General features: G+C 43.7%; 1 long non-coding RNA gene across 1 annotated transcript in view; it reads right to left on the bottom strand.

Annotated features, from left to right (window-relative positions):
• Nucleotides 1-3,235: 3,235 nt before the first annotated feature.
• LOC146859721 (uncharacterized) overlaps nt 3,236-27,093 on the bottom strand; it is a 110,289-nt gene continuing 86,431 nt past the window's right edge. The window contains exon 3 of the long non-coding RNA XR_014979047.1: nt 3,236-3,834. This is a non-coding gene — a long non-coding RNA (uncharacterized LOC146859721). The remainder of the gene's footprint in view (nt 3,835-27,093) is intronic.

Below are 27,093 nucleotides of genomic sequence, written 5' to 3' on the forward strand. Positions count from 1 at the left end.
ATTTCTGGTAGACTGCTTTTTATTGTGCATCCCTAATAAAGATGCTCTGTTTGCCATTAAGAAGGGTGCGAAATGTGTTGCCTCCCACAGGACCTGCCCATTAATGTTTATAATCACATTGGCCTGATATTTGTGCAGTGGCAATATTTACTTATGCGTTAAGGCCAGTGGTATTCAAATGTATTCTCACCTTGCATAAAATAATCTCAACCCCCCCCACCTAATTCCCACCATGACACCATAATATTTCCTTACAGTTTGCATATTAAATATTATGCAAACACAAGGAGATGATGGAGGGAGCGCTGAAACTTTTCAGACACTCAATCCCACTGGTTTCAAGCTAGCCTGGCTGATGAGAGGGTGTCACCCTGAAACCGGTCCCAGGATGCTTGTTTCCGGTCCAGGGAAGACCTGGCTTCGCAGCTTGGGCTGGACTGTTCCCATGAGGCACAGGGTCAAGACTGATTTGCATATGGTTGGGTCTGAACTGGGGTGGCTAAGTGAGCATATGAACGATGAAATGAATGAAATGAAACGGAGATTTGTAGAGCGCAAAACATTAACCCGAGGGTGTCAAGGCGCTTGCTCATCAAAAAACAGGGTTTAAGCTAGGTGGTTTGAAAGCGGCATGTCTTCAGTTCTTTCCTAAAAGCCAACAGATGCGTTTCTTGTTTCAGCCTTCTTGGAAGAGAATTCCATAACTTGGTCGCGCCAACCAGGAAACTTCTTACCCCAAAGAGCATTTCTTGACCCTGGGGACAATCAGATCATGTGCGAAGGATGAACAGAGACGACGGACTGGAACATATGATATCAGATTCCGTTTTAGAAAGCCGTGTCCTGTATGGCCTTAAAGACAATCCATAGAGCCTTAAACTCAATTTGTCTATTTACTGGCAGCCAATGAAGATCTTTAAGCAACCTTGAAACAGATTTGTGTCTTGGGATGTTCAACAAGAGCCAAGCCACAGCGTTCTGCACTACCTGGGGTTTAGACAGGCATTTTTTCTGGAGATTGGTAAAGAGCCCATTACAATAATCAGCTCTTGACAGAACAAGAGCTGAGACCACTAATTTGTGTAGCTCGGCAGGAATGAATGGGAGGATCTTTCTCAGAAGCTTTAACGTGTGGAAGGAGAGGGAGGTGACCTGATCGACATGACATTCAAATGAGAGTTTAGAGCCACAGATAACTCCCAAGTTCTTTCCCTTGGTCACTGGTGTTGGTAAAGGACCAAGCTCCTGGGATCAAAGATCAGGGGATCAGGGGACCAAAAATTTGTGTGTGCACCGAAAAGTAAGACCTCAGTCTTATTAGAGTTCAATTTTGAACAATTAGCAGCCATCCAGTCCCCAACCTTACGAAGGCAGGTATGAAACTGTGCCACCGTGTCAGTGGGTGAACCGGACACTGAGACAATGATCTGCGTGTCATCGGCATAAGATATAGCCGAGAAACCCAGAGACCTGATCAGCCTCGCCAGTGGTGCAACATAAATATTAAAAAGGGTCGGGCTCAAAGATGATCCCTGTGGCACCCCGCATGGCAATGTAAAATTGGGTGATTTATAATCATCTAGGGCCACAAATTGTTCCCTGCCCGACAGGAAACATTCAAGTAAAATGAGCGTGTTCTCTTTAACACCGATCCTCCTCAGAACTTCCAAAAGATTCTGATGGTTTACCGTGTCAAATGTGGCGAAGAGGTCAGGCAGCACAAGTGTAGCATTGCCCCTCGCGTCAACTGTCTGCCTAATCAATTCTGATGATGTGATCAAAGCCAGTTCGGTGCTATGGTGTTTTCCAAATCTGAACTGGGTATCTTCAGAAGGGGAGCACAGATGCCAGCTTCCAGCTAGTGGGGAATATACCTGACAAAAACATCTGACTAAAAATAGCAGTCAGCTGGGACGCGAAAATCTCTGGTAGAAGATGGAAGATTTTTGGGGGGCATAGGTCCATTGGGGAGCCTGATTTAGTGGATCGCAGCAGGTTTATTATTGCTTCCGTTGTCAGTATTGGGAAAGCAGATAATTCAGGGAGGTCCCTAGACTCAGCGGGGGCTCCGGGCAGGGCCGGACTGGCTACCGGGCATTTGGTGTGCTGCCAAGCTGGGGGCTGATTTCACTGCGGTGGGGGCTGATTTCGTTGATAGGGACCTGCGTGTGCTTCTAAATAAATAAAACAAAACAAATGATTTTAAGCACACGCAGTTTCCCATCAACGAAATCAGCCCCCAGCTTGGCAGCACACCAAAGCGCCCGGTGGCCAGTCCGGCCCCGGCACCGGGGGTGATACCAGCAGTCCTGGACCTGGCTGAAGTCTCTAATGAGGGAACCATTCTTTGATCCATAGGCCTAGCAAATCCATTATAGACCGCCTTAACTTTCTCTTGGAAATTTTTACAAAATGCCTGGGTTTTAGGTGAATCTGCCGCCTTCGAGCAGTTGGCTAATCGTTTTACCATCGAGAAAAGTTCCTTTGAGGAGTTTTTTGCTGATGGTATAGATGTGGTGAAATTGCTAGTTTTCTCCTTAAAAATAAGTTTTTTATACTCAAGCAAGGCTGATTTATAGTTGGCTTTATCCTTCAGTTCATAAGAGGATCTCCACTTTCTTTCCATACGACGGCGTTTTTGTAGCCTAAGCTGTCCTGAATACCAGGGTTCGGTGGGTCTGGGCCTATGGCTGGAAATGCATTTAGCTGGTAGTACTTGATCTATTGATTTCCTCAGCCAGTTCTCGAAAGCAGCAACAGCCTCATTTGAGTCTTCTAAGAATTGTGCAGGGGTTTGAACTAATGCCTTTTCAAAAGCGTCCAATGCCAAATTATTCCAAGGCCGGACCATTTTCCGCTGCCTGTTTGTCCGTTTCTTTGTCTGAGGGTTGTGTACCAGAAACGAGAACATATCAGACTTATGGTCTGACCAGGCGAGCGGCAGTGATGAAAGGTACTGTAAATGGCCATTACCGGTAAATACTCCATCCAGTAGATGACCCCGAAGATGGATTCAACCCAGACATGGGACTGGGGGTGAGTGTCTGAAAGGTTTCAGCGCTTCGTTCATTATCTCCTTGTGTTTATTAAATATTATGAGCAAGTGAAAACTATTTAGTGGTGATTATCCTATTAGAAATATAGGTAAAGACTGATATTCAGAAGCGTGTTCATTGTATCTCAATGAATGTATGCTTTTGGAAAATATTGTAAGTGAGAGTAAGATTATCCCTAAATAACAGAAAGTTTACAAAAACAATCTTCACGAAATATCCCCTTTGTCTTTGTCATCCAAAATATAGCCTCAACTCATTAATTCCTGCTTTACATGTCTTTATTTAGTTGAACAAATAAAACGTTACAAGATTAACCAGGATTACGTAGATTACAAACTGGGGTGCACGTTGTAACCGCCACTTCCTGATTGTAAAGGCTAGACCAGAGCAACATTGTGTGAACATTGTCAGAATACTTGTTTTTCAGTTGTGCACTCACACTAACATTTTCCCTGAGTGACGAGTGTCTTTATATTTCTCCGAAGGCCAATTCAAATGCTTGTAAAACATTGCACAGCATTAAATAAATCTTTGCAATTCATAAGAGTTGTGCAAAAGATATTTATTCATTAATCACAGATACACTCACAGGCTTAAAACCACTTAGATTAAAAACATATGAGTACAAATAAATACTGGTGCAGCAATGGAGACGCGCAGCCAGAGTCCGCTCATCAGAGGAGAAAGAGTTATTTTGATGAAAGATGAAGGTGCACAGAGGGTTTCACTGGTTCACCACCTGCAACTGGTGCATCCCATATAAGCTGACCCTTGCAACCTGGCAGACAAGCAATAGACAAAAACACTAGTGACATTGTGTAATAATAATGGTAATAGTACTAATGTTACTACTGCTACTACTACTACTAACACCACTACTACTACGGACACTACCAGTAATAATAATAATAGACACAGTCATTGGAAAAATATGCAAATAAATAATCATAAATAGATAAAGCCAATAGATCTAAGGTGATGATGCAGAACGTTTTGCAACACTGAAGAGAGGAGGCAGGTCCATTTTCCACAATTTAGCTGATAACAGGGAATCAAAACAAGAGGATCTTCACCAAATTAAACTTTAGCTCCATGTGAAATAAAAATGGACCAAATGCTTTTCTTTCTGCTTTTCAAATGTAGAAGAAAGGTCTAAATTTGAGGCTAAATGAGTTTATTCCATGAAAAATCTGTTTGTTTTGTGTGACATCAAACCAACAAAAACAGTGCAAAACCAGTTTGTTTAATTTCTGATCGTGTGAACAACACAAATAGCTGCAAGTAAATGTGCTTCTTTTTTACTGCAACATGTATGCATTCCTGGAACAGGATTTATAATGTTTGAAACACTTTTACAAAGTAAGATTATTTAAAGGGAGTAGGGGAGTCATATTTACATTTTAACAATGTCGCAGTCCATACCCTCCATTTTTGCTCTGCTACAAATGTTTTAATTAATTTATTTGCTTGCATTTACTAAGTGCTTAACCCTACACATCATACAAAACAACACTAGGTGCTACATCAGAATACTAATTAAAAATGAATAGAAATTATCAAGAAGAGAACATTATTCAGGAAGTTGCAAATGTAACTTTTTTTCTCCTTATGGAACAATGGGCGCAAATGTTCACTGTGTGAGTCCAGAACACATTTTTACAATGTACTAATCCCATTTTAAGAGTCTGTACTCATAAAAAGGGTTTACAATCCATGCCTATTTGGTGTCTGAGGAGACGTGTTGTAGGCATCCCTCCCAAATACCAAATCTGTACCATTTTTTTTTCAACTGAAATCTGGTTGCAAAACATTGAAAAGTTACTGACTCCTGAGTTGGGTTGGTACCCATTTACAAAAGCAAAGGTATCCCCTTGTGATCTGCACGTTACCCAATGTCCTTTGCAGCAGGTACATTCATCCACTATGCTACTTTGAGACAAAACCGTGAATAAACAAAACACATATTTCTTCAGGAAGTTCTTTAGCCAACACAATTGTATCCCTAACAATTGCTGAGCACAGAAACATATCTGCAGCAGGTGTCAGATATTTTAAAATGTAGCCCAGTGACTAACTCAGTAAGCCATGACAGATTTACTATCACATTTGTCCTTGTTGCCAATTTATTTGCATCAGTTAAAAAAAATATATATTTATAAGTTGTATGCCAGATTCCGCTCTTTATGACTCCACCCCCATGTGGTGCACTGGTCCATCAATGCCCGAAGGCTTCTGTGTCAACTCAGACAGGCCTACTTGCAGCCAAACCCTGAGTGCTCCAGGGACTCTCCAGCATCCCACATGGCTACTGGGGTGCATCCTGGTCCTCTCCACCATTGCGGGAATGTCGCATCCCCTACGAACGTGGCTCATGGTCAGTAGTAGCAGTGAAAGGTACTATGGTCACAGCCCAGTGAAGAACAGAAGTGATGACTTGAAACATCTCCTGCTTCAAAAAGATCTCGCACAACATGGATGTCTCTCATGAGTCATGAGAAGACATGGGGGAGGGGAGAACCTGGGGAAGGCGGGGCGAGTAAGGGAAAATGGCTGAGCTCTCATCACCACCGGTGGTGGTGACTTCAATGATGTACCTGACCTTACATCATGCGGACCCTCAATACCTTGAAGCTAGATTACAGTTTTATTCACCCACAAGGGAGCTACGTTCCTCTAAGTTGGCCTTGGCAGTGGTGCCAAGAATTCATCGCTCAGGGAAAGGTGTCAGCGCTTCCTCCTTTCTGCTGCCCACCACGTGGAATAAATCGCCTCTTGAACTGCGCCTGGCAATGTCTGAATCAATATTCGTGAAAAAGTTGAAGACTTGGCTCTTTGATCTGGCTTAACTCACAGCCCTATAGTTCTAGCGCCGGGACACTCCTCAGCGCATTTGTTGCACTTTCTAAATTCCTGTTGTTGTTGACCGAGAATACGCAAGTGAGCCACCTGGGCTGCTGTCGGAGAATCTGCTACATCATTCTGGAGTCAAGGAGCCGTCACATCCAAGACTCCGCTACGACCTAAGACCCACCCCCCATCAGGGACTGTCTGATCATGTATGGTCTCACACCACACCCAAAGCCCAGGAAAAAGATTGAGGAGGATATAAGAACAATTCAAAGTGGGGAGGGATGCAGTGAGCCACCAGGCTCGCTAATAAGGATCGAATCACAGAGCATGAACCCAGCGGCTGGGCGCGACCAAAGGTATACATGAACTGACGTGGAACCGCTTGTGGTTTAGTATAGACTAGAGCTACAGCATGAGCAGGTCTGACTTGCGGCCTATCATGTGTGCCCCTATATGCCTCTGATCCGCCTCCCACAGCTGACACGTCCAATGGAACAGCTTCTGTGTGGGCCATTTCTTTCCTCTGCCGCCATTGCACGCTTCACTGTATCGGCCCTGTAACATGCAGGGCTGCCTCAGGGCAATGGGAAGTGCAACACACGCGCACCTTGCTACATCTGTTTGTGAATAAGGAGATTCAGCCTGATGACTAGAGTTGCCGACTTGGATCTGTGGAGCCAGGTCCGAATCCCAGCCTCGGCTCAGCACCTTATGATGCTGGCCAAAATTGGTTACTCTCGCCCGCCGTGCCTCACACAAACAATGTGATGCACCTGGGTCTCATGAAAAGTGATATAATACCCCTGGGCTGAGTTCACTCGAAATAGAACTGCAAAAATAAATAAGGCGCTTGCCGAATAAAGTAGAAGCCACACAACCGCCCCAAGTGCAGGTTTTGTGCAAAGGCAGGTGTGTTTTAAGCACACTCTTGCCGTCCGTTTTGTGCATGTGGTCCTTTGGGGGCATATTTATAAAAGTTTTGCGTCGCCCTTGCACCACGCAAGGTAACGCAAGGGCAACGCAAAACCTACATGAGATTTGCCAAGCCATGCATGGCCATCTTGCGTGGTCCTGCAGTGCATGGTAAATCTGGAGTAACACAAGGCACGCCATAGTGCAAGCGTACCTGCGTTGGCGCTGGGCAGCCAAACGTGCATCAGTGCAAGGAGATAGCAGGAATGCGATATATCTTGATAGATAGGGTGCATTCCTGCCCTCTCTCACGAACGCGGTGCAGCGTAGCAGGGCGTCTTACTGCGTCGTGTTGCGTACCAAAAGAATAAATATGGCCCTTGGTTTAAAAATTGATGTACGTACCTAGAGTAAATGTGCACTGTCTAGTGTGCACTATAAGTCCAGCAATGCTTCAATTGTGTCATGCCTCAGCCCACTGGGCCTTATAGCCACGTTAATGAATTAGAAATGCACAGATTGCCATATCCTCAATCTCTATTAAAAAATATAGGTATGGATAGCTTTCAGTGCCTCCTGGGTATATAATGTCAGTTAAAGGAGAAAAAAACAGTGCTAAGGGGGCAGTTGTGGCTTGTCTTCAATCTAACATGTCACCCACCATTATTTAATCTTTTAATTCCTCCCTCCCGCGCCAGTTTCTGTTTTAGAAACTGGTTTTTGTGTAAAGGGACTCAGACGGTCGTCCTGGTCAGTTGTCAAGTTTAAAAGGAGCTTCAAATGAGCTTCGGTAAAGAGAAAAAAAACCCATCTTTAACTAGTTCCGGGTGACAAACAAACCTCAACAGTACGCATTCTAGAATGTTTATTCATTGATGTCTGCTTGGGATAGGAGACCTATTATGACATCATTCACCCATTGACCCCTTTAAAGGTTCTAGGCATGGTGCACGAAACATAGACTTCATCACAAAATCATTATTCGGAAAACATTACAAAAAGCCCCACTACTAAAATAAACCCAGTGAATTATATTAACAAAATGAACCGTGGCAGCAAGAGTTCTACGCTGAGCATTCAAATTCCACATCCCGATTTAAAGAATCCGGAGTAGAGGAACTTTTGAAGCACAAAGTGCACTTAGAACGATGGAAAATTCATCAACCTGCTGGATTTTTCAATGTCCTACGTTTTTGGCGGCAAAAAGGGGTGTGTGCAAATTACAGTGAAAACCCAAAGAAACATAGGAGTTTGTAGGGGTTCGCCGACATTTTGCAGGTTTTTTATCACTCTGGGAACACATGTAAAACTAATCCAATTACAGGATTTCTCTTTCCTTAGTGGGAAAGAGAAAAAACATGGCCACTTTGAAAAAACATAAAATCTGCTTCATAGTTTACACGATTAAACATGGTGACCGGAAGGGTCCTCCAGAAAATCTATGACTTGGGCAGTTCCTGTAAGTAATTCTGGGGTTCTTTGCAAAGCACCCACAAGTCAGGGATCTGCTGCAAACATCGAAGGAAATGTAGGGGAGCAGGCCTTTGCAAGATGGGGTTTGTGAAAAGGGCGCACTCCAAAAAAGATTATCCATATGCGAAGAAATAAGAGCCAGCGTCTCAGACATAATTCCCTATGATTTATATTTTCTAGCGTTTTAGATTGATTGGGCGAGGCACCAATGGCCTCACAGCGCTGTACAGAGATGCCAGAAGAACGCAAACTAAGCCCCGATCAGAGGTCCATTCATGCATAAAGGTATAAGTGAGAACAGAAAGAGCAGACACCTTTCAATTATAGCACCACGCCCATACACGTGTTGACAGAAATCGGGCAAAATAGGCCTCATTCCGATAAAATGGTTCTATATAAATACTTCGGGGCAGATTTATGAGCCCCTTGCGCCACTTTTGCGTGACTTTTAACATGGGAAAAGTGACGCAAAAGTGGCGCAAGGGGCTCATAAATCTGCCCCTTCGATCTTAAAATTTGTGACCATTTTCACCAAACCCAACTTTAAGAAGAGTGAGTATATCACAGACACTTTGCACTAGCCAAACAAGAAAAAGTACTTTTCCATATGCACACATATTTACTGCTTCTGTAATATGGAATGGTGCAAATTGTCTTTCCACCAGGATAAAAAAGAGAGTACACTGGTTTCACACTCGTTTTGCTCTTTACCTATAAGTTGTGGATGCAAATATATGTATCCACTTTTCGATTCTAGCTGAAACTGCCCCCGCCCCCCCCCCCCCACCTTACTTAGCAGTTTGACCCCAGCTGCCTCCTTGCACCCTGAACTGCTCACACGTGCACACATCAGAACAGAATGTGTGTTTGGAGTCCCTGGTTCTTAGAACACCCTTCACTCTAAGCCCATTACGTAATTTGAAGTTTTTCCTAGGATTTGAGACTCTGCTTCAGATGAAACGATGATGTTCACTTTTGTAAACATTTGCCGTGCATCAGAGTCACTCTGGACACATAATCTTTTTCAAACACCCCCCTGTCCTACAGGGCTAGAACCTGCTAGATTAATGACATAACAAAATACATTTCAAATGTGGAATATTACCCTGTGTTGGAGATGAAATGCACGTGCTAAAAGCTTACAATCAGTTCGATTTCATTTTAATGAGTTTTTCATAGATTATATTTTCTTTTAAAAAAAATCTCTATAATGTACTTTAAAATGTTTTTAGAAATACATGCGGAGAATATGATTTTATAATTAAAGGTGGGCTTTCTTGCAGCAAACATCCATATTCAAAATCAAAACATGTTCGTTTCTTTCCCTATTACAAAAGCAGCAAAAATGGTGTAAATATTGTTCTTTTTCTTTCACTTTTCATTTTTGCACTCAACAAAGTATCTCTGATATTTTATGACTTACTCATTCTGGTGTCGTGAGACTGTAATAAGCTAAAGAATACAGTCTGTTGATTGTTGATATCATTTTATTTTAAAGCTTTGATAATTTTTGCCGCATTCAGGGCCAATGGTCACACCCAGATGTTGAAATGGTCCCTGTGGGTCATCTCCGTGGTAGTCAATCCCCGCACCCGTGTCCCCACCCCTTGGTGAGCTTTACCTCCTGTCCATCCCAACATCCCAAAACAACAGATGTGTTTCTTCTGCAGGGACCTGAATAGAAGGTGACCTACTTGGGTGTTTCATAAACAGGTGATCAAAACAAACACACCGCAAAAAGGCTGCACTTTTTTGTGACGTCATCATTAATGCACAGAAGTTTTGACATTACAGTTTATATTTTTATTGCCGGACAGTTTACATTTACATACTTTTTCAATGCAGCCTTGGGTTTCTGCCCTGTGACCCACTCTAAGATTTGAACCCAGTCGGGGGACCAGTACTGTCCATCACCGGCAGAGTTCACATATTGCTTATATGTTTCTGTCTCTTTTGTCACTCGGTTTGTTTCTCACATTCTGAAAGCTGGTCACTCCCCGGGTATCCCTTTTAAGTGTGCCCCTGCGCCTACTACCGCCACCCCATCTCACCACAAGGACTCACACGGTACCACACCTACATCACCGCTGCGGAAGGACCCGCGAGATGCAGAAGACTACATAAACTAGCAGCCAGAGGCCTCTCTGCTCACAGAGAGTGTGGGCTCCTACACTGGGGTCTGCTCTCCGCCCAGATACCTTCCTTCCTACAATGTCCATAGTCAGGTTTACAGAGAGCGTGGGCTCCTACACTGGGGTCTGCGCTCCGCCCAGATACCTTCCTTCCTACAATGTCCATAGTCAGGTTTACAGAGAGCGTGGGCTCCTAGACAGGGGTCTGCTCTCCGCCCACATACCTTCCTTCCTACAATGTCCATAGTCAGGTTTACAGAGAGCGTGGGCTCCTAGACAGGGGTCTGCGCTCCGCCCAGATACCTTCCTTCCTACAATGTCCATAGTCAGGTTTACAGAGAGCGTGGGCTCCTACACTGGGGTCGGCTCTCCGCCCAGATACCTTCCTTCCTACAATGTCCATAGTCAGGTTTACAGAGAGCGTGGGCTCCTACACTGGGGTCTGCTCTCCACCCAGATACCTTCCTTCCTACAATGTCCATAGTCAGGTTTACAGAGAGCGTGGGCTCCTACACTGGGGTCTGCTCTCGGCCCAGATACCTTCCTTCCTACAATGTCCATAGTCAGGTTTACAGAGAGCGTGGGCTCCTAGACTGAGGTCTGCTCTCCGCCCAGACACCTTCCTTCGTACAATGTCCATAGTCAGGTTTACAGAGAGCGTGGGCTCCTACACTGGGATCTGCTCTCCGCCCAGATACCTTCCTTCCTACAATGTCCATAGTCAGGTTTACAGAGAGCGTGGGCTCCTACACTGGGGTCTGCTCTCCACCCAGATACCTTCCTTTCTACAATGTCCATAGTCAGGTTTACAGAGAGCGTGGGCTCCTAGACTGGGGTCTGCTCTCCCTGCGCTCCGCCCAGATACCTTCCTTCATACAATGTCCATAGTCAGTTTTACAGAGGGTGTGGGCTCCTAGACTGGGGTCGGCTCTCCACCCAGATACCTTCCTTCCTACAATGTCCATAGTCAGTTTTACAGAGGGCGTGGGCTGCTACACTGGGGTCTGCTCTCCGCCCAGATACCTTCCTTCCTACAATGTCCATAGTCAGGTTTACAGAGAGCGTGGGATCCTAGACTGGGGTTTGCTCTCCACCCAGATACCTTCCTTCCTACAATGTCCATAGTCAGTTTTGCAGAGAGCGTGGGCTCCTACACTGGGGTCTGCTCTCCGCCCAGATACCTCCCTTCCTACAATGTCCATAGTCAGGTTTACAGAGAGCGTGGGCTCCTACACTGGGGTCTGCTCTCCACCCAGATACCTTCCTTCCTACAATGTCCATAGTCAGGTTTACAGAGAGCGTGGGCTCCTAGACTGGGGTCTGCTCTCCGCCCAGATACCTTCCTTCCTACAATGTCCATAGTTAGGTTTACAGAGAGCGTGGGCTCCTACACTGGGGTGTGCGCTCCGCCCAGATACCTTCCTTCCTACAATGTCCATAGTCAGGTTTACAGAGAGCGTGGGCTCCTACACTGGGGTCTGCTCTCCGCCCAGATACCTTCCTTCCTACAATGTCCATAGTCAGATTTACAGAGAGCGTGGGATCCTAGACTGAGGTCTGCTCTACGCCCAGATACCTTCCTTCCTACAATGTCTTTAGTCAGGTTTACAGAGAGCGTGGGCTCCTACACTGGGGTCTGCTCTCCGCCCAGACACCTTCCTTCGTACAATGTCCATAGTCAGGGTTACAGAGAGCGTGGGCTCCTACACTGGGGTCGGCTCTCCACCCAGATACCTTCCTTCCTACAATGTCCATAGTCAGGTTTACAGAGAGCGTGGGCTCCTACACTGGGGTCTGCTCTCCGCCCAGATACCTTCCTTCCTACAATGTCCATAGTCAGATTTACAGAGAGCGTGGGATCCTAGACTGAGGTCTGCTCTACGCCCAGATACCTTCCTTCCTACAATGTCCATAGTCAGGTTTACAGAGAGCGTGGGCTCCTACACTGGGGTCTGCTCTCCGCCCAGATACCTTCCTTCCTACAATGTCCATAGTCAGATTTACAGAGAGCGTGGGCTCCTAGACTGGGGTCTGCTCTACGCCCAGATACCTTCCTTCCTACAATGTCCATAGTCAGGTTTACAGAGAGCGTGGGCTCCTACACTGGGGTCTGCTCTCGGCCCAGATACCTTCCTTCCTACAATGTCCATAGTCAGTTTTACAGAGGGCGTGGGCTCCTACACTGGGGTCTGCTCTCCGCCCAGATACCTTCCTTCCTACAATGTCCATAGTCAGGTTTACAGAGAGCGTGGGCTCCTAGACTGAGGTCTGCTCTACGCCCAGATACCTTCCTTCCTACAATGTCCATAGTCAGGTTTACAGAGAGCGTGGGCTCCTAGACTGGGGTTTGCTCTCCACCCAGATACCTTCATTCCTACAATGTCCATAGTCAGGTTCACAGAGAGCGTGGGCTCCTACACTGGGGTCTGCTCTCCGCCCAGATACCTTCCTTCCTACAATGTCCATAGTCAGATTTACAGAGAGCGTGGGATCCTAGACTGAGGTCTGCTCTACGCCCAGATACCTTCCTTCCTACAATGTCCATAGTCAGTTTTACAGAGGGCGTGGGCTCCTACACTGGGGTCTGCTCTCCGCCCAGATACCTTCCTTCCTACAATGTCCATAGTCAGGTTTACAGAGAGCGTGGGCTCCTAGACTGAGGTCTGCTCTACGCCCAGATACCTTCCTTCCTACAATGTCCATAGTCAGGTTTACAGAGAGCGTGGGCTCCTAGACTGGGGTTTGCTCTCCACCCAGATACCTTCCTTCCTACAATGTCCATAGTCAGATTTACAGAGAGCGTGGGCTCCTAGACTGAGGTCTGCTCTACGCCCAGATACCTTCCTTCCTACAATGTCTTTAGTCAGGGTTACAGAGAGCGTGGGCTCCTACACTGGGGTCTGCTCTCCGCCCAGATACCTTCCTTCCTACAATGTCCATAGTCAGGTTTACAGAGAGCGTGGGCTCCTACACTGGGGTCTGCTCTCCGCCCAGATACCTTCCTTCCTACAATGTCCATAGTCAGGTTTACAGAGAGCGTGGGCTCCTAGACTGGGGTCTGCTCTCCGCCCAGATACCTTCCTTCCTACAATGTCCATAGTCAGGTTTACAGAGAGTGTGGGCTCATAGACTGGGGTCTGCTCTCGGCCCAGATACCTTCCTTCCTACAACGTCCATAGTCAGATTTACAGAGAGCGTGGGCTCCTAGACTGGGGTCTGCTCTCCGCCCAGATACCTTCCTTCCTACAATGTCCATAGTCAGGTTTTATGTAAAAACGGGTGTGTGAAGCAAGAAACGCCGGCATCATTCATGACCATCCAGGGATGCTGATTGCTGCCTGTCTGATATAACTCAAATATTTTCCATTGCATGGTTCTCTAATTAATATTATTATATAATACATGAGATTCTGTAATCCCTGTATGAATGCACATCTCTAATTTCTTTATAATCAGTGACTAGTGACGCAACCAGTACCTGATTACTAAGAAAAGAGTCAGAACTCAACTGTAATAACTTATTAAAGTCTAGTTCTGATGTCACAATGCCTGCTGTCAGAGCCAGAAGCTGAGGTGAAAGACAGGTCAGGCCACGGAGCATAATAGGAGCAGGTTTTTAAAGCGATAAAAACAGAACATTGCCTTTCTTTTTTTTGTTCTATTTTATTATTTTTCATTGATGAGCAGAGAGAATATGTTTATTTTTTGTACTTCTTAGATGGAGAAACGCTAGAATCATTCATCTTTCTACACATTCCGTGCTACTGCAGCATTTTTTTTGTTGCGCAAATATCTAAAAGGTTTTAGATGTGTTTAGTTTTACAGGAGAGGTTTTGTTTTTATTCTTCATGTTTGCAAACATGCTATCTCTTTCATATGAAACAGCTGCGCAGCAAGGTTTTTAGTGGTTTGTGGGAAAGGTGATGGAGTGACCAAGTATTTTATGGAATAAAGTACCCCCTGCCGCACCTAATAAGGATATTGTAAGTCACCTTAGAGTTCCAAAACCTTATAAAGGAACTCAGTCTTCAGCCTCGTTAAGCAATTTGGTTCTGTGACTCCTCGATGACTTGCAATATCCTAATATTGTATGGCAACAGGTTCTTTATTCTTTACGTTATCGGTGTGATGCCTTTTCTTTTACATGTCTTTAATTGGATGCATGTAAAAGTTAAACTATAAAAATCTTCTGGAAATTCTCTTTTCCATGCTTATATCGATCTCCAACAAAGAAGGACCATTTTTATCATAAGTTATTTGTGTCTGTGTGTCATCTATTGATGTTTTGGTCTAACTGTCCACCAGTCTTCTTAATAACCCATGTCTGTTAAACTGCTTCTCTGATGTTTATCTTTCCATCTGTCAATGGTCTCTTTTCTTTGTGAACACGTTTCTGTTTCTCTTACAGTCTGTGCATAGGTCAGTCTGTCTGTTTGACCAATGCCTGTTTGTCAGTACCTATCAGCAGATTTATACCCCTTTGTGTCTATCTTTTTTGAAATTCCAATAGTTTTTAAGCGGCTGTCATTTTGTGTTTGTTTCCACTGATATGTGATAATTTGTATATTTGCCTGTTCATGTGGCGTTTGTCTATTTCCCCCTATTTATTTATCTATTTGTCTCACTTCTGAGATTTTTGCCTATCTCCTTGCGTTTTGTAGCCATCCATGTTTTCTGTTTGTTTATACGTATTTCTGTTCCTGTGCATACTTCTGTTTGCGTGTCTATTTTTTGGTTTATGCTTCTGTTCTGTCAGTTTTTTTTGTGTCTTTTTGTATGGTTATGTTTCTGTCTATTTATGAAGCCATTTATCCATATTTCTGTATGGGTACATATAAGTGTCATTTTTCTCTGATTGTCCATCTGTTGTTTGTCTGTTTACATGTATATGTGTTTATCTGCTCTATTTATCCATCTGTGTGTTTATGTGTCTTTGAGTGGCTACTGGATGTCTGTGAATATGCATCCTCCTGTCTATGCGTCTGTCTAGTTTTCTATGATTTTCTAGGTATTGTCTATTGAAGTATATTTGTTTATCTCCATGTGTGTTCTACCCATCAACGTATGTATGCATCTTTTAGTTTAAATCTTTGTTTATCCTTGTTTTATTATGTGCACATCATTTTTTGTCTGTTTATCTTTGTTTACCTGTGCCTTTCTTTCTGTTTCTGTCAGTTTACCCCTTTATAAATGTATCCATCTGTGTTTTAATACTCAGTGTTTATCTTCAGGTACACTTGTGTGTTTAGTTGTCTGTTTATATTCCTGCGTATATCCATCTATGTGAGTATATCTCTGTCTTTTTATCTATCTCCTTCACTCTCCATCTGTCATTGGCTCAACACTTCACTGACCACTCTTTGAGTACATCACCACCTATCATCGCTCCCAGGTACCAAAAGGACTGTCTGAAATTAAGGTGAACAAGTTCAGAGATTTACTCTCTACTAACCAAATTCAAACGTTACCTATGATAAGGTTTGGCATAGCCAGGAACCCATGCAGCGGGATACCAACTCTACCAGTTTCACAAAATAACTCACTACCTCCCCGAGTATGTATCCAGAGTAGCTCTCCACGCGTTGGTCTTTTCTGACCTGGATTGTGGCAATGCCCTTTCTGCTCATGCCCTTCACTACATGTTGACCAAGGATGTCTTGCATGTCAATGCCCAATCAATCAAAAGACAGACAAAATATGACCACATCGATCCACCCTGCACTTGTTGAAGTGGCATGTGCACATCATCTTCCTTTAAATCCTCCTCAATCATTTACAGAATAGCAACATTCAGTACACCAGCATTCATGTGCAAATGTACCGCCTGAGGTGGGACGCGAAGCTCAAGGTGCCCCGATATCACTAAGTTCGAAACCAAGAACTGCAAAAAAGAAAAACAGTGGACCCATGTTCTCCCTCTATGGTCAAACAACCTTGAATAACATAGGTTTCTTTTATGTAGTTATCTATATATTTATCCATTTATGAACTTTGTATAACACTATTAACTTCCTAACTATGGTCACTTGCACCCTCACTACTGCAGTTCACAAGGGTGGCAATGACCCTCATTTTCAAAGAGCAACTCATAGACAATCGATAAATGTCTCCTCCACATCCTGGACCATCAACAAGATTTCCTCCACTCCTGAACACAGTCTCAAATTGTTCCCTTTTCTCCCTAGTGATACCAAAGGGGCTGGACTGTTCCCATGAGGCACAGGGTGTGACTGATTTGCATATGGCCATGTCTGAACTGGGGTGGTGGAGTGAGCTAAAGAATGATGATGGATTAAACCCAGATCAGTTGACTGGGGTGAGTGTTTGATTTGCTCAAGCGCTCCGTCCATCATCCCCTTTGGTATCGCTTTGTTCGCCCTAAGTTGGCAGGGTATGCCCAGACGTGGGTCCCTTGCTCACTTTGCGACTGGATTCAAGATAGCCTGGCTGATGAGGATTATGAACCCGAAACCGGTCCCAGGATGCTTGTTTCCGGTCCAGGGAAGACATGGCCTGGCAGTTCGGGCTGGACTGTTCCCACAAGGCACAGGGTCAGACTGTTTTGCATATGGCCATGTCTGAACAGGGGTGGTGGAGTGAGCTAAAGAATGATGATGGATTAAACCCAGATCAGTTGACTGGGGGTGAGTGTTTGATTTGCTCAAGCACTCCGTCTATCATCCCCTCTGGTATCGCTTTGTTCGCCCTAAGTTGGCAGGGTATGCCCAGACGTGGGTCCCTTGCTCACTTTGCCACTGGATTCAAGATAGCCTGGCTGATGAGGGTTATGAACTTGAAACCAGTCCCAGGATGCTTGTTTCCGGTCCAGGGAAGACATGGCTTGGCAGTTCAGGCTGGACTGTTCCCATGAGGCACAGGGTCAGACTGATTTGCATATGGCCATGTCTGAACTGGGGTGGTGGAGTGAGCTAAAGAATGATGATGGATTAAACCCAGATCAGTTGACTGAGGGTGAGTGTTTGATTTGCTTAAGCGCTCCGTCCATCATCCCCTTTGGTATCGCTTTGTTCACCCTCAGTTGTCAGGGTATGCCGAGACGTGGACCCCTTGCTCACTTTGCCACTGGATTCAAGATAGCCTGGCTGATGAGGGTTATGAACCCAAAACCGGTCCCAGGATTCTTGTTTCTGGTCCAGGGAAGACATGGCTTGGCAGTTCGGGCTGGACTGTGGGCACAGGGTCAGATTGATTTGCATATAGCCATGTCTGAACTGAGGTGGTGGAGTGAGCTAAAGAATGATGATGGATTAAACCCAGATCAGTTGACTGGGGGTGAGTGTTTGATTTGCTCAAGCGCTCCGTCCATCATCCCCTTTGGTATCACTTTTCTCCCTAGTCATTGTTTCTGCTCCTCTAGCATCCATTGCTCCTCAGCTGGCTTTGCACTAGATAAACTGTTGCATACAAAGGTACAAGTAAGCATACATGGAGGTTTTCAAATTGCAATCATACCCTCAGGCTTTCTAGCCCTAAGTCACCATGCAGGTGATTTGAATATATGCCCGAAAGCCCATGTGTCCATTTACAGTTTAGACCCTTTTGACCTTCCATCAACCATCCATCCCTGGTCCCTGATTCCCACTGCAAAGCAATAACCAACTTATCCAGCACTTTCTTCTCCCTAAAGAACATTCACATAGAAAAGGATAAAGGTTAAAGATGTCTAAACTCCCAAATGACCTTCTGAAGTTGAAGGACAAATGCGTGTGAAAGCTTTACTGCTTTTCAGTTAACTTAGCAAGACATGTTCATTTTGCTGAAAAGATCAAACACTGTCGACTAAAGTCATAAAAGTGTCCAATGCAGTTTTGACTACAATATTCCATTGCCTTGCATTGGTTACTTTCAACACTCAATATCCTCTCTATACCACCACATATGCCAAGCACCCCATCCTCTGCCATCTTGCAGAATGCATTAGTCCTAGGCTACAGTGTTATAACTTTTACTGACTTCATTTGGAAGCCCCATGGCAAGCCTCATTCATCAATTTGTTATGTTATGTTTTTTGGTATAGTGCACTAATTCCCCGTGAGGGTATCCAGGCACTGGAGCAGGTGTGTAGGTGCGTGTCTCCTCAGCGTAATTCAAAGAGCTAGTTCTTCAGCTTCTTGTGGAACTAAGGAAGTGAGGAGGAAGCTCTTCTGTGTTGTGGGAGATTGATCCACATTTTTAGTGCGATATATGAGAACGACCGACCTGCTCTTGTGAATATGGAAGAATGTGCACGAGTGAGAGTGAGGCTGAGCGTAGGTGTCTGTTAGGCTGGTGAAAGTGTATGTGGTTGTTGAGGTATACTGGGCCAGTGTTGTGCAATATTTTTTCATGTGTGTGGGGGAGTTTGAATTGGCTGTTTTTGTGAACGGGGAGCCAGTGGAGCTCTATGAGGTGTGGTGAGATGTGATTTTGGTGTGAGAGATTGAGTATGAGTCTTGGGATGGTGTTCTGGATGTTCTAGAGTCTGTCTTGGAGCTGCTTAGAGATTCTAGCATAGAGTGCGTTGCTGTAGTTCGGCCTGCTTGTGAAGAGTGCTTGTGTGATGGCACATCTGGTGTTTAGTGGCAGCTACTTGGAGATTTTTCATAGCATACGTAGGATGTGTAAGCAGACAACATTCACTGCATTGATGTGTGCTGTCATGTTGAACTAGTCGTCCAGGATGATCCGCAGATTCCTGGCGTGGTTGGTGGGTGTTGGTGTTGGTCCTAGCTCCTTCGGCTACCAGGCAGCATCTCATGGAGACGTCTTGTTTCCGAAGATCAGTGCTTCCATCTTGTCGGAGGTGAGCTTCAAGCATTTGGTACTCATCCATTCTGCTACCATGGCCATGCAGTTAATGAAGCTGGTTTCGGTGGCAGTTGTCTTGCAGCAATGAATCAATGTTGCTCAGCTTCCGTTTGCCCCCCTAGGAAATGGCCCCTTCACTTCTCTCAAGTGTTCCCTTTACTTGGGGCGGTTCATTTCTAACATACACTATTTGAATAAGATGAAACTGAATCCCGATGACGTGCTCCCACCAGAGGTCTGAACAATATCTGCACACCTTGTCCAGACCCTCCCCGCCTCAGCCACAATGTCTCCCCTACCAAGAGTCTCAGAGTTACACTGGATGCTGCTACTCTCATTGACATCCCATATAAGATACACTCACATCTGGAAGCATCACCGTAAAAGACTATGGAGCATAAAACAGGTGACTGATGTTCTATTACTCATCAAACTGATCACCACAAACATGCTCCCAAAGACTCTTGATACATCAAAATCCAGGAGCAATAAAGAATTGAACACATGACTCTGATGCTCAACTCCTATCATTGCCATTTCATTAAATAAAAAATGTAAATTCAGAATCCTTTTCTAGACACACACAGGGACACACATACACATACACACCCACACGCACATGAACACAGAAGCATATGCACACACACACAACCACACAAAGCTGTCTGCATAAACAATAAGGTATATTAAAAATAATATCATACCACATACCAATCAAACATAGTTATCTTTTTTATTTTCTTGTACTTGATTCATTCCTAATCCTCCTTCATAATGGAAGGCAAACTTGTCATGAGAGGCAGTGCAAAGCTCTGAAATACCATACTTAACAACCACAAAGACTTTCCTAATTTTATTTAATTTCAGAAAAAGCTAAAGACATCTTTGTTAAATCTGGTCTATGCTGGTTGTCTTTCTTTGTTTTTCTTTCCCTATACAGTCTCTTCTGCTTTACATAGATGTCTTGAGGTGGTAGTAGTATGTTGTGCTTTATAAATACCCAAAATAAATAGTAAGAAACACAACCATTTACATCTTTCTTTCACTTTTATATTGATTGGTTGTTCTTCCATGTTTGTCCATCTGTCTGTCTATCAATCCACATCACTCTGGTTTATTTATGTATCTGACTCTCTATCCATTTGCCCATGCTTACGTGCATATTTATTCATTTGTGAATCGCTTTTTTATCTGTCATTATCTGTTTTTCACTCTTTTCATCCATCCAGCGGTTTATCAATCTGTGTTTCTGTCTGCTTTTCGGTTTCTCTCTTTTGTCTTCCGTTCTCTGTATGTGCATATCGTTCAGCTAAAACATCTGTTTGCCTGTTTTTCCCTTTCCAACCAGCCCTTCTGCCTGCTTATATTCAGTTTGTTTATCCATTTCTCTCTTTATCCATCTGTGTGTTTATATCCGTACTTATGCTTTTGTTTGTTTTATCTTGGTGTATTACTGTCTATCCATCTGTTTATCTATAGGCTTCTTTTTATCTATTTGCTTGTTTGAATACCTATTCCCATTTAGCTTTTTCTATTTCTGCCTGACTTTTAACTCATCACTCTGTCTGATTATCCAACTGGTGGTTTTCTGTGCATGTATGATTGGCTGTTTATCTAGGAAGTAATCAGTCACTTTCTCAAATCCTCTTCCGGCTTATTACTACTATTTTCCCCTTCACTCCATTGACAACTCTTCCATTCTTCTTTGGGCTGTCTTTTTCCTCCAGTTTTTAACTTTAATCTCTGAGGTACTCCTGCTTTCCTTGGCTTCCACTTTCCCTTTCTGGCACATCTTATTTGGAAAAAAACACAAGCACCTTAGTCCACACAGAGGTGACATGTCATAAGTTTCCTGCTTCAATAGGTATTAACTTATTCATCAGTGCAGAGGTGTATGACATGGGCTTAGGAGGCCTGAATCTCTGCCAGATTTAAAGAATATCCACATGAGGTAAATTTACATGCAATAGATTTATATGCCATTGTTAGACCTGTCGGACTTACGGTGGTCTTACCCCAAACCTTTTGCCTTCACCCTCCTATTTTTCAGAATCTTTTTGCTGGCTTTAGGAATCTGTGCACGTTACCACTGATAACCAGTGCTTGTGCTCACTCACTAAAATATGTTACAATTGCCATACATCTGATTGACATATTTAATTAATGTATAAGTCCCTAGTAAAGTTGTACACCATACACCCAGGGCCTGTACATGCACTTATTGTGCCACCCACTTATGTAACCGCTTAAAGCATGTCCCAGGTCTGCCATTGCAGCCTGAATGCAGTTTTAAACTGCCAATTTGACTTTGCAAAAGGAACTCAGTGCCAAGCCTTAAACTCACCTTTTATTACATATAAGACACCACTAACGTAGGCATTAGGCAGCTCATACGGCAGGGTGCATTGTAATGAAAAGGTTGGACATGCACTTTTTAAGTTCTGCATATCCTGGTAGTGAAAAACCCCTAGATTTGTTTTTCACTACTGTGAGGCCTACCCCTCCTGTAGGATAATATTAGGGTTGCCTTATTACATTTAATAAGGACTAACTTTTGATTGGGAACAGGTAAAGATTTCATGTTTGGCATCTAAGAAATTGTAGTTTAAAATCCTCTTTAATAGTAAAATCAGATTTAAAGTTACAGTTTTGAAAATGCCACTTTTAGAAGTTGATATTTTCCTGCCCTAGCTAATTTGTGACTGCAGCCAGCTCCACATGACTGGGTAGAGTTGGCAATTGGACTTTGTTTATTCTTCCCAGTCAGCCGCACAATAGAGGGATTAGGTGTGCCTGATTAGGCCATCACTGGCAAGATGAAGGTGCAGAGTTGGACATAGATCCGCTTGAAAATCAATAGGCAGTGCCCTGCCTTCATGCAAAGGACTACGCACTACCTCATTGTTTAGGCAGCCAGGTTAGAGCGTCTTGTCTGAGGAGGCCTGAAACTCTGAGCACTTCAAAGGAAATTCTCTAAATACGTCTCCTACTTCAAAGAAGGTACCAGGTATAAAAATATGACCCTCCGACTCACTCTTCAGTTAACTTTTTGAACCTGTGGAAGGGCTCTCAGAAGACTGCTTGCTGCTGTGGCCTGCTGTCAACTTCAGAAGACTGCTTTGCTGCACATGGAAGGTCTGTTTTGCTGCCTGAAACCTGCTTTGAACCCTCAGAGGCCTGCCCTGCTGCTTGTGCCCTGTTTCACTTTCAGAGTGACTCCAAGGGCTAGTTGGCTAGCCTTCTGATCAGAGTCTCAGGGACAGAAAAACCAATCATCTTGAACACACACCTGAACCTAGCCTGAGCAAATCTTATTCCCCCCTCCCCCCCAAGTGGTGCATCTCCAGTCTGTACCCTTGGTGGTGGTGCTAGCGTAGATAGCCAAAACCCAAAATGTGGGATTTGGAAAGTTTCTTGCAAAAACTGCTCTGAAAACCGAGAGGAGACCGAGACCAATCTGCTCATCTATCTGCCCAAGATGTATCGCCGGTTGGCCTGCCTTTGCGGCATCTTCCGCTATGCTCTTCTCTGCACCTGCAAATCTTGTTCAGCGCTCTTTGGGAGAGGGGTATCTGGCCCACTTCGACTGCCGCCTCCAGCCTCGGCCTGCTGGATATTTTTGACTTCCAAAATGAGACTAAGGACCCTATTATGATGCGGTTGGAAACCTTTCCGACCGCATCATAATATTACGATGGAGGCGGTCGGAAAGGATTTGGAAAGGTCATTCCAACTGGCTTCCGATGAGCTCAGCCCGTACGCCAGTCGGAATACGGCCAGTAATCCCAAGGATGGCTCTTTCTGCCCCAGGGATTATGATGTCGGGTTTCGGCAGCCTTTCCGTGCTGGCCTTTCTGACACAGAAAGGCTGTAGGAACTCAACTTTGGGGGCCCCCAGCAGGTCCCCTTTGGTGCACGGCCTCCGGTTGAATGCCCCTTGTTGATCCCTGCACACCGTGGCAGGCACCTTGAGGTGACTGCACCTCCTATATTACAATGGGAGCATGCATAGGAATGCGACCGAACCTAATAAGTCGGTTGGGACCGCTAACCGGGTGTCGGTCGGTCCCATGACCTAGACGATGTCGGGCGGAGGATAATCCACCCAACATCCTAATAGGGCCCTAAGTCTGAATGTGGAGATCTTCATCATTAATTCCTTCTCCTGCTTCCTGACAACAGCACCTCCTCCTCGGAGACTACTTGCAGCTTTGCCCTGCTTAACTTCTACCTTCTCAGAACCTTTTTGTTGAAATTTCTTCTAAGTCCGAAGGTAAGCTCCGACCAGGCCCAATCCACTTTTTGTTTTGAAATGGCACTCCATTGTGGTCGGACATATTTTTTTATTTTGACCCGGACTTGCAGGACTAGTTGCTTGCAGTTGACACTTTGATCGTTTAGTCACTAGTTTTAACCTTACATAACTCCGGTTCTACTTATTGGATTTTTGTCATTTTGGTGTCAAATAATTTACTAAAGTGTACTCTATTTTTCAGAACCATCGTGGTATTACTAATGGGTTGTGTTTTCATTTTATTACTCTTTGTGTGCTGCATAAATATTTTACACAGTGCCTCCAAGTTAAACCTGACTGTTTTTGTGCCAAACTACCAGAGGGTTAAGCACAGGTCAATTTAGTGATCGCCCTGACAGGGATTGTGGCTGTTGCTTGAGCAGGGTTAACACTCCACTCTACCAACAACCCACTTTTTCACAGTCATATTATGAGTTAAACAATTTTCATTCTGGCTGAAAACTCCTCCTTCAGTTGAAATGTGAATTAACACATTTGTGGTAGGTCTGGACATTTAAAAAGTAAATAGAAATTAGATAGACTATGGCCTGATATGCATAAAAACCTGTTGACATCAGGCTGTTTTAGGTCGGCTATTCCCCATTCTGTATGGGCCTGTAGTGAGATAAGTGGTAATCCCTTGTAATACGAATCACAGTTATACTGCGTCCATTATTGCTATCCACATTTAATTGGCAACTTGTAATGAGTACCTAAAAGAGACTCAGGGGATATGTACAAGTGAAGTGGTGGAGTGAGGCGTTAGCCGTCATGGCTTAACGCCTCACTCTGCCACTTCTGAAACGCAAGGCAGCACCATATTTACAACGATGTGGTGCAGCCTTGTGTTTCCCCCTGTGCTGGCGCTACACTTAGCAGTGTATTGTCAATGCAGGCACCCTTGCACCATAGTGCAAGGGTGTCTGCGTGCAGGGGAGGATTGTTCATGTGTCTGAAGTTGTCCCTTCCTACACATAAACAATCCTAAAATGAAGTTTTGTCACTTTTATGTGTGCTGCTTCATTCAGCACACATGAAAGCCACAAAATGGCATTTTGTTTTACAGATTGCTTATGTACAAGAAGGGGCCCTTCCTGTACATAAACAATCCATGACATTTAGCTTTTTCCATGTGTGCTGCACAAGTCAGCACACGTGGAAAAAGCAAAAACGAGGAGGAATAATGCATTTCTTCTCGTTTTGCCAAGTTAAGACCAGGTTTTCCCTGGTCTAAAGTTTGGCGCTGCCTCCTATTTACGCTGCCCTTTTACAAAGGGGGCAGTGTAAAAATCAATGGATGTTGCGGTGGAACTCCCACCGCAACACCCACTGCCCACCCCTTTCACCTAACCAGAGCGTGAAAGGCGTCCTTATTTACAAGGCAGAATTAAGTAACTTTTTGTGGCTTAACGCTGTCTTGTAAATATGGCAAAGCTTCTATCTCCAGTACAACGTCAGAAAAAGTGACATTGTGGTGGCGATAGGGGCTTGTACATATGCCCCTCATTTTCCCAGTGAACTGTTATCCTCATACTCTGGCATGAATAGGCCCCACGGTATACACCGGAAATCCCAGTCAAAAGAGAAATGTTCCATGCTTCTAATTTTCATAGACCTTCCTTTTCAGCTACATTCTCACTCACTAGCTATAAAGATTTCAACATTCTACTCTTACAATAAGCTCACCTTCTACATATACTGTAGTATGTGTAAAATACTCATAGGTGAGTTCATATAGTATATGTTTGTACAGGTTATATGGACAACTCAAAGACACACATTTAACCCATCATAAAACCAGTGCCTAATTTGTAAAAATGTAAGTGACAGGGCCCTGGTCAGGAGGCCACTGCAGCTTTCACCACCTATTGCCCCTGCCAGCGCTGCCAATGACAGTACCCACACAACTACTAACCACCAGACTATTCCAGTTCACCCAAAGGTATAAGAATTGAGTGAGCAGCAGTTATTATTCATCTTTACTGTATATTGAATGGTTAAACAAACAAGTGTGCTCATTTCAAAAGCAGGCAAACAGTGCCACCATGTGCCAGCCTGTCGTAAGAGCCTGTGTTGAGAATTTAGTGCTGGCATCGGGAATCAGAAAACACTGCCTCAAATTAAGCACTTGCAAAAATGTATTCAAAATATTGCAAGCACAACACTGGTGACCACGGTATAGAACAAACAATAAAAACATTTTCCTAGCAATCATATATTTCTTTCAATCTGGTGGCAACAATTAGATATTATCAAGTGCTGTTCAGTGGCCTCAGGGTTCAAACAATCCTCTATAAAAAGTAGTGTCAACATGTTTTTGCCCATAGATGATTGGGTATGTACCACACAAACAATTGTCTTTTCTAGTATAGCAATATTCTGTTGTTTCATACAGCAGGCATAAATATACGTCATGTGTTTTCAACATGACACTATCCTTCTACAAATCAAGACTTTTTTTATGGGATAGAAACTTTAAAATGAGAAGCTGAGTGCAGGTATCACAGGAAAGACCAGAAGCTAGTGAACATTTAATAATATTAGAACAAAGATATATGATTAGAATGTCTTACAATGAAAATTGTATAAAAATCAACTTTGAATTTCACCTTTTCTATTAATTCTACAATGGATGCATCAATGTTCCCTTATCCTCTTACAAGCAGGAAACTATCTATTGATGATTATGATCCACTTCCACTCAATTGCTATGAATTAAAATCAATTTTCTCTGCTACATGGTACAGAAACATATGGTACAAAAACCTTTGAAGGTTTTAATAAGTTGAAAAATGGCCATGTATTATAATTAAAAGCCGTGTTAATCTAAGACTGATCTAAAGGGCATTCATGAGATGTACATTATCTTTGCATGACAGAGACACAAAATCACTGTTGCATTCTGAGAATTGATCCACAGTCCTAGAGACCTAGTCCACAATGTTGTCCTTCAGCCAATGGATCTTTGTAATAATCTCAAAGTTCATAACCCTGAAGACAATCACCATCGTTACCAATAGCTCTTTAGCACAAAATAAATTGCACAATTTTTATTTCTGTCAGCACAGCTTTTTGTTTTTCGTGTTAAAACCTGGAGCGTCCATGTTGTCTCCATTATTTCTCCAAAATTCACACCTTAACCTTGCCATGAAAGGTATTTATGGTAATGGAATTCTTGTAAATGGGTTCATGGTTTTCATACTATAAAATTAAAAATTGTCACATAACCTTAGTCAAAAAATGAGGTTTGCACTTCTTAATGACAATATGTGGAACATATCATTTTCCAATGCTATAGCGTGTAAAGACCATTAGTAATGAGCTATGATTGAAGATGCTCACGAAAACCATAGCTTCTGGATGCCTTACGACACTGCAATGCATGGTTTAATGTAAAAAGGTAAAACTAATCTCATAGCTTTTTATACATAATTATGATTACTCACTTATAATCAATGGACAGGCTCTCGCAGAAAGAAGTTCAAATGTATTATACCAGATTTAAACTTGTGTGCAAGGGTAAATAAAACAACAGATAGGCACCACCAAGATTGGCAGTTTTTCCAAA

The sequence above is a fragment of the Triturus cristatus genome, chromosome 3_1 (assembly GCF_964204655.1).
Source record: "Triturus cristatus chromosome 3_1, aTriCri1.1, whole genome shotgun sequence".
In the NCBI taxonomy this organism is placed as follows: domain Eukaryota; kingdom Metazoa; phylum Chordata; class Amphibia; order Caudata; family Salamandridae; genus Triturus; species Triturus cristatus.